The 10130-nt window shown below is 42.1% G+C and overlaps 1 pseudogene; it reads left to right on the forward strand.

The window, feature by feature from the left end:
- The first annotated feature begins 6928 nt into the window (after positions 1 to 6928).
- On the forward strand, positions 6929 to 8601 carry LOC124102127 (olfactory receptor 7D4-like; annotated as a pseudogene).
- Positions 8602 to 10130: the final 1529 nt, after the last annotated feature.

Genomic DNA, 10130 nt, shown 5'->3' on the forward strand with positions numbered 1-10130 from the left:
TTGGAAAATGGTCCATGGTTGCCTTACAGATGGTAAATGCCAGGAAGCTGTGAGAGAGGGTCAAGCTATTCTTGAGCAGCTGCATGAGGAAAAATCTGAAGGATCATGTAGTAAAGTGGCAGAGAGTATTAAAAGTAACAGTAGTGAGAAGGCAAAAGAGCCTGAAGATAAAAATAGGAGAAGGCTCTACCCAGACTTGACCGAATTAAAAACGCCTGAGAACACAAGCGACTCAGAGAGTTCTGAGGACCTTGATATATTGTTACAACAACTACATAAGATAAAAATGAAAAAGAAGAAAAAGGAGACACAGGGCACACAGGCCTACTGTAAGAAGGGGAAGGGAGTTAACATCGGTCAACAAAACTCTGAGGAGGAGGAGGTAGAATATCTAGAAGAAGATATGGTGCCGATTGCCCCACCTCCGTATGTGGGGGGAAGCCAAGGTTCCGGGAGATCTTTTCATGCACAAGTTTGGAGGACAGTTAATACAGATATGGGACTTGCATACCCTGTATTTCAGGACAATAACAGGGGAAGATATCATGAGCCTTTAGACTTTAAGATAATTAAAACCTTGGCAGAATCTGTCCGCACTTATGGCATAGATGCCGCTTTCACTCTCACTCAGGTGGAGGGACTTACTAGATTTTGCATGACTCCCTCAGATTGGGCTAGTCTAGTCCACGCTTGTGTTTCCCCAGGGAAATATTAGGAGTCCAAAGTTGGCTGTTTAATGTTTCTGGCAGTACCCAAGACTCGGAGCGAGGTAGGAGGCTTAAAATTTCTACAAATAATTCACAATTATCTAATGCTACATTACCCTCCGCAGCAGTCCGTCTCCAATCTCCGTTCCTATTTCTTTTGGCTAATGTTACATCACAGGGGATGCTTAATTGTTCTAATATTACCTGTTATTTGTCTGAGTGTTGAAATGGCTCCTGGACTACGGCAATGGTTATAAAAATTCCAACTTTTGTCCCGATCCCGGTTACTGCAGATCCAGAGTCATTTCCTATTGTTGAACTGATTAGAGCCCGTAGAGATTTTGGAATTACGGTAGCCATAGTGACAGCTGTGGCGGTATCTGCTGCTGCAGCAGTTACAGCTGGAGTAGCCATGGCCAGCCAGGTACAAACTGCTGCCACTATTAATCAGGTTATTCAACAAACATCCACCATACTTGAATCTCAAAGTAGAATTAATCAACACATTTTATCTGGGATTCTGGCTGCTAATCAAAGGATAGATCTGCTTCAAGCTCAAGTTGAGGAATTGTCTGACCTAGTACATTTGGGTTGTGTTGATCAACGTGCACATTTATGTATAACCTCTGTCAGATTTAATAATTCCAGAAATGCCTCCCGCATCATCGGAAAGTATCTATCCGGAACCTGGTCCATGGAAGCAGAAAACTTCATCCAGTCTCAACTAACTCAGATTGCTGTTTTGAATAGTACCCGTGTCAAACCAGTGACTTTGGGTCAATTCACCGATTGGATATCTTCTGCTTTTTCCTTCTTCAAAGAGTGGGTGGGAGTAGGCATTTTTGGTGCAATGTGTTGCTTCAGTGTTGTGCTCTGTTTGTGGCTTCTCTGTCGCCTTAAAACTCGCCATGCACAAGAAAAGGCTATGATCATACAAGCTCTTGCAGCTTTAAAAAATGGCAACTCACCTCAAGTCTGGCTTGCGCATCTTAAGCAGTAAACCTTTGTCATGGTCGTTACAGCCCAAGTTATTATAACATTGCACTGGGATCGACATGACTTTCCTTGTTATTCTCTTAGTGTTGGAAAGCCCTTGCACTCTGCCGGTATTACTGCCATTGCACGCAGATGGGTTTCCACACCAGTGCTTTTCTATCGCCTTGAAGTTCGTGCCTTTCTTTCAGGGTGCTGTCAACTTGTTTGTCATTATAAACAGTCGCAGTTCAGCCTCAGCTACCCCCCTTCGTCCACCATCGTCACGATACAGGATGCGAGGCAAGACACTGCACTTGAGTGATCCTTGATGTGGACCTCAAGGAGAGCATGTCCTATTGCATGCGGGTTCGACGCGTCCACGCCCCGCCCCACGAAAAAAGGCGTCGGCTGATATGGCCTCAGATCTGGGGAAGGGCCCTCCTTAGGACTGAGCCATACTATGCAGCCACTTCTGCACAGTGGGATAGGACCTCTACTCTCGCCTATATTGTTTTAATACAACAGAAAAGGGGGAACTGTGGTGAGCCGCTTCTGCCGTTTCTGCAGATTATGGTCGCCATTACAAGATGGCGCTGGCTCCACTGTGGTCTGTGACAAACAACTTCTTATCTGGGAAAGTTGGCACATGATTTTTCACCACCCTGTGAGAAAGTTCCACGCGGCAGCTTTGCATTGGGGTTTGGGATGCTTTATTAAGGCTGGGAGGGGCACCCGAAAAAAAGAAAAAGAAGTATCCAGGGACCTGAATAAACTGTTGAAAGAAGATTCTCGAGTTGCGTCTTCCTTGCGGGCAAGGGGTCGCGACAGGGGATTATCAGTTAGACAGCAACCTCTCATTACATGAAGCACTTACCAAAGGATTGGATGGAAAGCCCAGGAGGGGATCTGTAAGAGGCCATCACTAACTGAATAATTACACAATAATAATTTAAGTGGTGCTCACTGCTGTGTTAGATGGGTATGAAGACTAACGTGATCTTTGGGGACTTTCTTTGAGAGTCACGTAAGTCAGAGAGCATGAGGGGGTCCTGAGAATGAGAACAGCAGGGACATGGGTCGGATTCAGGCCGGGATACATTCTTTATCACTGCCATCTGACAGGCGTGAGATGAAATTTTAGAGTAGTTTTAAGTTGCATTTCTCTAATCACTAGAGAGGCTGAACATTTTTCCATATATTTATTGATCAATGCATATCTTCTTCTGTTTATTTCTGTAGCCCATTTACAAATTGGGTTTTTTTGTTTTGTTGTTAAGTTTTGGGAGTTATTTATATATACTGGAAATTAGTGCTCTATCTGATGTGCATGTGGTAAAGATTTTCTCCCACTCTGTAGACTCTCTGTTCGTGTTATTCATTGTTTCCTTTACTGAAAAGAAGATTTTAGTTTGAATCCATCCCATTTATTGATTCTTGATAGTATTTCTTGTACTTTAGGGGTCTTATGTTGGGATGGTTGTTATTGAAAATAAGAGATTATTTTTGATGAGAATATTGAGGGAAGGGTACTCTTGGGTAGGGATATTGTGGGTGGTGATATAAATTAATACAACCATTACTGAAAACAATAAAAAATTTCTTCAAAAAAATAAAAATAAAACAACTTCATGATCCTCTGATCCCAAGACAAAGTATATGCCTGAAAAATTAAAATCAGTACTTTTAAAAGGTATTTTCACTCCATGCTTTAATCCATGAACAACTGCTAAGCTTGAATATCCATCAACAGATGAGGAGATAAAGCAAATGTGGCATGCATACATAATGAAATACAATTCCAGCATGAACAAAAAGAAATGTTGTCATTCAAAACATGGGTGACCCTGGAGAACAGTATATCATGTGAAGTAAATCAGGGAAGAAGGATAAATACCATGTGATTTCATTTGTATGTAGAATTTTAAAAACTTTATCTGATAGACAGAGCAGAATGGACTTTACCCAAGATAAGGAAAGTTGGGAGACCAATGTTTGGATGGAAAATTTGTCAAAAAGTTCCAAATTCCAGGTGGATGAGAGGAATAAATTAAAGAGATCAATTGTATATAGGGGTGACTATAGTGAATGACTATGCATCATTTTTTTTTAATGAGTAGTGGATGTCAGTGTACTTTACCACAAGAACAATACCAATAGGAGGTAATGCAGGTCATAACTTTTCAGATGTTGTAATTTTACAATTTATAATACTTTAAAATATGTGCACACTTTAAACATACAATTTTATCTATTATTTTTTAAAATAAATAAATTTGAAAATATATTAAGAAAAGTAATCACCAAGAAAGGACTTCTTTGCCTCCACAACATGGTGCACACAAAATGATCCATGAAACCTCCAGTGCATATTTCAAGAGAGGCAAGTCACAGAGAGATGGTTCCTGGAGCTACCAGCACAAGGGCAGTGTCCCTAGAGGATCCACATTCCAGATTCTTGATGTGAGCAAAGAATTGAGTGAAGTGCGAGAGGTTGGCAGGGAGACAGGGGTTCCTGAGAGCAAAGGAGAACACTCTGGGAGAGCTGGGGGCTGAGCTGCCAGGTAACTCCAGGCCCAGGCCACACAGTGGAGCTGGCTTTTGTTGGGCTGTGCTGGTTCTCCCCCTTCTCCCCTGGTGGATCTGGGGTTGACTGGCATCTTGATTGACAGCTGAATTCTACATAATTTCTTTACTGCTGCCCATGCATAAGTTTCTTTCCCCCCAGCAAATGCACAGGGGCAAGCAATCTGCAATGCTAATGACATGTTAACTAGCAACAATTTCACTTAATTTGAGAACTGGGTCTACTTTGTATCTCCAAGATTGGGGACTTGCCCTTCATGGTCCCAAATTCCCCTGGTGGTAGTCTAGCTTCCTCCTTTGAACCACAAGATGACCCAGTGTCCCCTCATAGGAAGGAGCTTGAGGTGGGGTGTTGTGAGGGCCCTGGGAGGAACCCAGAGCCCTAAGGGTGTGGTCTCTTCCCACCCTTATCTCCTACCTAACACTGGGATGTGCTCCTTCTGGACTTCCCCTTGAGAACTTCTGGTGACATTCAATTCAAACCAGAGGGGAAACAGTTTCTCCTTAGAGAAAATAATGCTATCTCATCCCAGTGCTTCCTTCATAGAAAAGAAATTGAATGAAGATTTTCCATTCTGCTATTTTATTTTTACCCCAAGGGAGTTTAAATGTTTAGAGACCAGAAAGACAATAGCACATTTTATTTAATCAGGAGCTCTGAGAATTCAGCACTTGAGATGCCCAAGGTTTAAACCTGCCCCTGATGCTACTCAGCTACAGTTCTCTGATCCAGCCTCAGTCAAAACCCACGTGGTCTTTCTTAGGACAGAAGGATAGATTCTGTGACAGCCGTCTGAGAGAGTTGGTGTGCCCCAGTGAGGCTGGTAGAGTCAGAAGGAGAGGAGGACGTGGGCACTGAGCACTATCTCTGTGAGGAAGACTCTAGAAATGACCAGTTTTACTTAGTTTTTGAATCTATAGTCCCTGTACCTTGAAGGATCTTGAGTTTTCACTGACACCTCATCTCAGTTTTAATTCTGTCTCCTTCCCTTTAGAATCTAGAGCATGTTGCCAATCAGAGTTAGATTCTGGAGAGTCTCCTGTTCTTCTCCACTCTTTCCCATAAACCATGGTCTCCTGCATCTAATTATTTAATTATTAATAATGCACCAGAGATAATTATGCAAAAGGTATGGTTTACTTTGTTTCTAGTTTAATTGGATCTTTCTGGTCTATTTCCTATTTTTATGGTCAAATTTGATTTACTGATAGTCCTCCATACTGAAGTGTTTATCATTTAATCTTCCTGTCCCCAATAGCACCCACCAATAATGTGATTATTTCTAACATTCAACATATACTCCAGTTCCATTTTCTCATGTAAAAAAATCCCTTAAAATACTCTGAAAAATATTAAAAGATTTAACTTGAGGAGAATGCATTGGCACATCCAAGAATTTAACACAAGTGTTCTAGTGTTTTAATGAAACTGCTCCTATTGACTGTGATTTGAAAATAACATCTATTTATTGGGTTAGGAAATTGTCCTTGGTTTCTTTGATTACTGATGGGATCATTCCTGGCTCCTAGGAGAGTGAAGACAGTGAAATTCTCTCAAATGCATTTTTTCTGTTTTATGATTATAATTTATATTCAGTTGCCTATTTTTTCTGATGAATTATATTGACCAACATCCTTCTGTGACTGGGCTTTCCTTCCTACAACTGATATTAACTGTTAGTTATCTATTAGCTTTTTAAAATCTTTAGTATGATCTGCAAATTATCCTTAAAACCCAATGTTGTTTACATACATAGGCATGTGAAATTCTTGAGGATTCTTTTGGTAATAGAGTTGACTTTTTAGTCTCAACTGTTGTTACACACGAAACCTTTAATTTGATTTCTTTATCACCCACAAGATGACAGGACCCACGTGAGGCCCTGGAAGGACCCATGATGAGCCCCAACATTCACACCATCAGACCCACAAGTGAACAGAAAATTTTGATATGGGAAGGACATCATGGGGGACCACAGGCAGCTCTACTGTGGGCCTCACACACTCCACCATCCTGCCCCCACCCCACCCTCCTCTGCTATACCAGCCCCATGGAAAGGGCAGCTGCAAATTCTGTCCTCTCAGCCTAGAACAGTTCTTCTCTCCTCAGTCCCTCTGGTGACAGTGACCCATCCTTCCTCTCTCTGTCCAAATATTTCTGTTTCTGAGAGGTATATCTTAACCACCTTCCAGGATAAACTGTTTCTCCAGGAACCCTACCTTAACCTAATTAGCACTCTCAGGCACTCACAGTAACCACCCTTTGTCTATTGTGTGGAATGTAAACATTGATCTGAGAAGTAAATTTGCTTTTTATTTTTCTAGGGTGACTCTGTTTCAGTAACCCTGAATATCTTATCCCATTGCATCTGTTGGGTGTTGCCCATGAGCTCTGCTGCTCTGCACACTCCCTCCCCACTGGAGAACACGGTCACCTGAACATGCTCATCTGGACTTGAATGTGATTTTCATGGCAGTGACCTTCTGTTTCCTCCTTTTATCTGTGCAGTCAGTCTACATGCTTTTTCCTCTTCTAGGAAGAACTCATGGAGCAGGAATTCCCTGAAAGAAGCAGCTGCAGGGATCACCATTAATTAGAAGTGCTGCATGCAGTCAGCAGAGGTAACCCACCTGCTGTATTTATGATCATCCGAATCCCCAGAATGCTGGCCTTGGTGGCTGCCAGAGCGTAAAAGGGAAATTGATAAATGAGAGCCTTAAGGACAGATTTGTTGAGATGCTATAAATAAAACCCCACACGTGTGATTATGTCACAGGAACTACATTAGGAAAAGTACCAGCACCTTCTCATCTGATTTTGCTCTTAAATACTCCTGTTAGATAATATTTAATATTCCTACTGTAGAGTTTAGTATTTGTGTCAAAGAGAATTGAAATAAATTTCTAAAAGTCACACAGATGAAAATGAGTGAAACAAAATTTTGTTCTAGGAAGTCTGACTCAAGGACTCAATTTCTAAGTCATATTCTCATGCTATAATTTGGAGTTGCATATGTCTAACATAATATCATACAAGAGGAATACAATAATAGCATTAACATAGTGAATTCTCTTCTTTATTGAGATCCTACTATGTAAAAGAGCATATCAACAAAAAATTGGGTTGCTTAGTTAAATTCATGTAGATAGGGGACTAAAACCATGAGAAGATGATAAATGAGAACTTATTATTAATTTTTTTAAATGCTGGTCAGTGATACACATTTAAAATGGACACACACTACCCCTTGTCTCAGTGAATCAGTGTCATGAGAAACTCACCTGGAGAGTGAAGGATGTCCATCCAAGGGTGATGTTGTAGAGCAGTCACCTCTGGAGTGGCCTCTTGTGTTCTGAACTCAGCATGCATCTCTTTCTTAAGCAGAAAATCCACGGATATAGAAGCAGAAAACCACACAGGAGTATGGGAATTCATCCTCCTGGGCCTCCTGGATGATCTACAATTGCAGCCCCTTTTCTTTGGCATGTTCCTGTCCATGTACCTGGTCACTGTCCTGGGGAACCTGCTCATCATCCTGGCTGTCAGCTCTGACCCCCACCTCCACATCCCCATGTACTTCTTCCTCTCCAACCTTTCATTTATGGAAGTCTGTTTAACCTCCACCACTGTCCCCAAGATGCTGGTGAACACGCAGACACACAGCAAAGACATCTCCTACAGAGGCTGCCTTACTCAGGTGTATTTTTTAATGATTTTTGCAGGTATGGATAATTTCCTTCTGACTGTGATGGCCTTTGACTGCTTCGTGGCCATCTGCCACCCCCTGAACTACAAGGTCATCATGAACCCCCGGCTGCGTGTCCTCCTGGTGCTGCTGTCTTGGCTCATCATGTTCTGGGTGTCCTTGCTTCACATTCTACTCCTGAAGCAACTGACCTTCTCCAGTGGCACTGCAGTCCCTCATCTCTTCTGCGAACTGTCTCAGCTTCTCAAAGCAACCAGCTCTGACACCCTCTTCAGTATCATCTTACTGTATGTGGTGACTGCCCTGCTGAGTATCTTCCCTGCCACTGGGATCCTCTACTCCTACTCTCAGATCATCTCCTCATACTGAGGGTGTCCTCCTCTGTGGGCAAGTCTAAAGCCTTCTCCACCTGTGGGTCCCACCTCTGTGTCATCTCCTTGTTCTACGGAACAGGTCTTGGGGTTCACCTCAGTTATGCCATGACCCATCCTTCTCAGGGAAACATGATCGCCTCCATCATGTACACTGTGGTCTCTCCCATGCTGAACCCCTTCATCTACAGCCTGAGGAACAAGGATGAGAAGGGGGCCCTGGGGAGACTCCTCACCAGGGTAGCCTCTTGTTCGTGATGGATCAGGGACCTCAGAAATAAGAGCATGTCATGTCCCCTGAGGCAAATGTGAATTTTAATATCCTGGCTTTTCCTCTCTAAAAGGTGTGCATAATTGCTGGTGTTCACAAAGGAACTCACTTTGCATTTTATTGTTTTGTACTTTTCCTTTATAAACAGCCTGAGGAATTCCTCTTTTAACCTTTTTTTTTTCTTTACAAGATCAATGTAATTAAAAACTCAGAATGTTTTCTTATAGAATTCCTGTGATTTTCCACTTGAAGTAAACAACTTGTATCAAGTATTGACATGGTTTCCTGAAAGTATTTTATTTACCAAAATTTTATTTCACAGATTTCCATCCTTTGTTTGCAAATAAAATCATCAAAATGAAACACTTAGCATGTGAGGACTGCTTGTCACTCCACACAGGTGACTTCAATCATGAGAGTATTTCCCAGAGCTTTCTCTGCCTTTTACTTCAGCTCTCCAAGGAGACAGATCTCAGTCTCCTTGAGAGTTGAAGTAAAAGGCAGAGAAATTACTGCACTCCTCTTGGTTTCCCACTTCTTCTAAGAAGAATGATTAGACTGTCACCACCAGAGCCAGAATGCACCTTTGGCAGGGATCCTTCATGTGTCTCCCAGTGGTCCAGTGTCCCCAGAACCCAGGTCACTGCTGCATTGCTTGTGATCCCTGCTCTTTTCCTGTCTATCTCTCTCTCCCCACTCCCACCTTCTTTCCTTGTCTCCCCACTTCTGATTCTTTGTTATTGTTGTTTAATTTCTACAACTGCAACTCACTCCATCCCTGCCTGTGACTGAGTGTGGTCCTGGTGTGTGTGTACACCAACTATCATTCATCCACAGATGGCTTTTGGGTGATCTCACCCTGTGGCTCTTTGGCATAGTGCTGGGTGGATATCCATGGCATGTTTATTTGTCTTGGCAAAGTCATGTGCCACCTAACAACCCTCTAGTCAAGGGCAGACGAGGCTCCCACAGCATGATAGCACCTTGTGGTGTCATAGCCATGCTTGTTTGTGTAGGTGTGCTCTAAAATGTTTGCACAAAATGCATTGCAGGGTTGTCCAGCAGGGCGTGGCTGTGTTACTTTCCATACTTTGGTTAGTGTATCTAGGAGTGGAACTACTACATATTGTGGTAATTGTGTGTTACACATTTTGAGCCACAGCCAGACTGTCTCCGAGTCCCTGCCACATTTTACATGCTAACGTAAATGTTAATGGAAATACTAACATATTCACACCCTGCCCATACTTGTTATTGTAAGTCTGTCACAAGCAGAGCCTCCTTGGGTGTGAAGTATACCTTTCTCATTGTGTGTTGTTTTCATTTCCTTCTGATTAACTGGCCATGTGGTCATTGGTAGTGTAGAAATCTTCTGTGCAAAAAAGTTTTTGTTCACTTTGTAATTTTATACTTTTTCAAACTTGAAAAGTTTTATGTATAATATTGGTACTGGCCCTGATAAACTAAGTGTTTTATAAATGTTTCCCCATTCTGTATGATGTCTTAATGTTTTTTC

Source organism: Marmota monax, unplaced genomic scaffold, assembly GCF_021218885.2.
Source record: "Marmota monax isolate L192 unplaced genomic scaffold, Marmota_monax_Labrador192_F-V1.1 WCK01_AAM20220418_F8-fsc00618, whole genome shotgun sequence".
NCBI classification, from domain to species: domain Eukaryota; kingdom Metazoa; phylum Chordata; class Mammalia; order Rodentia; family Sciuridae; genus Marmota; species Marmota monax.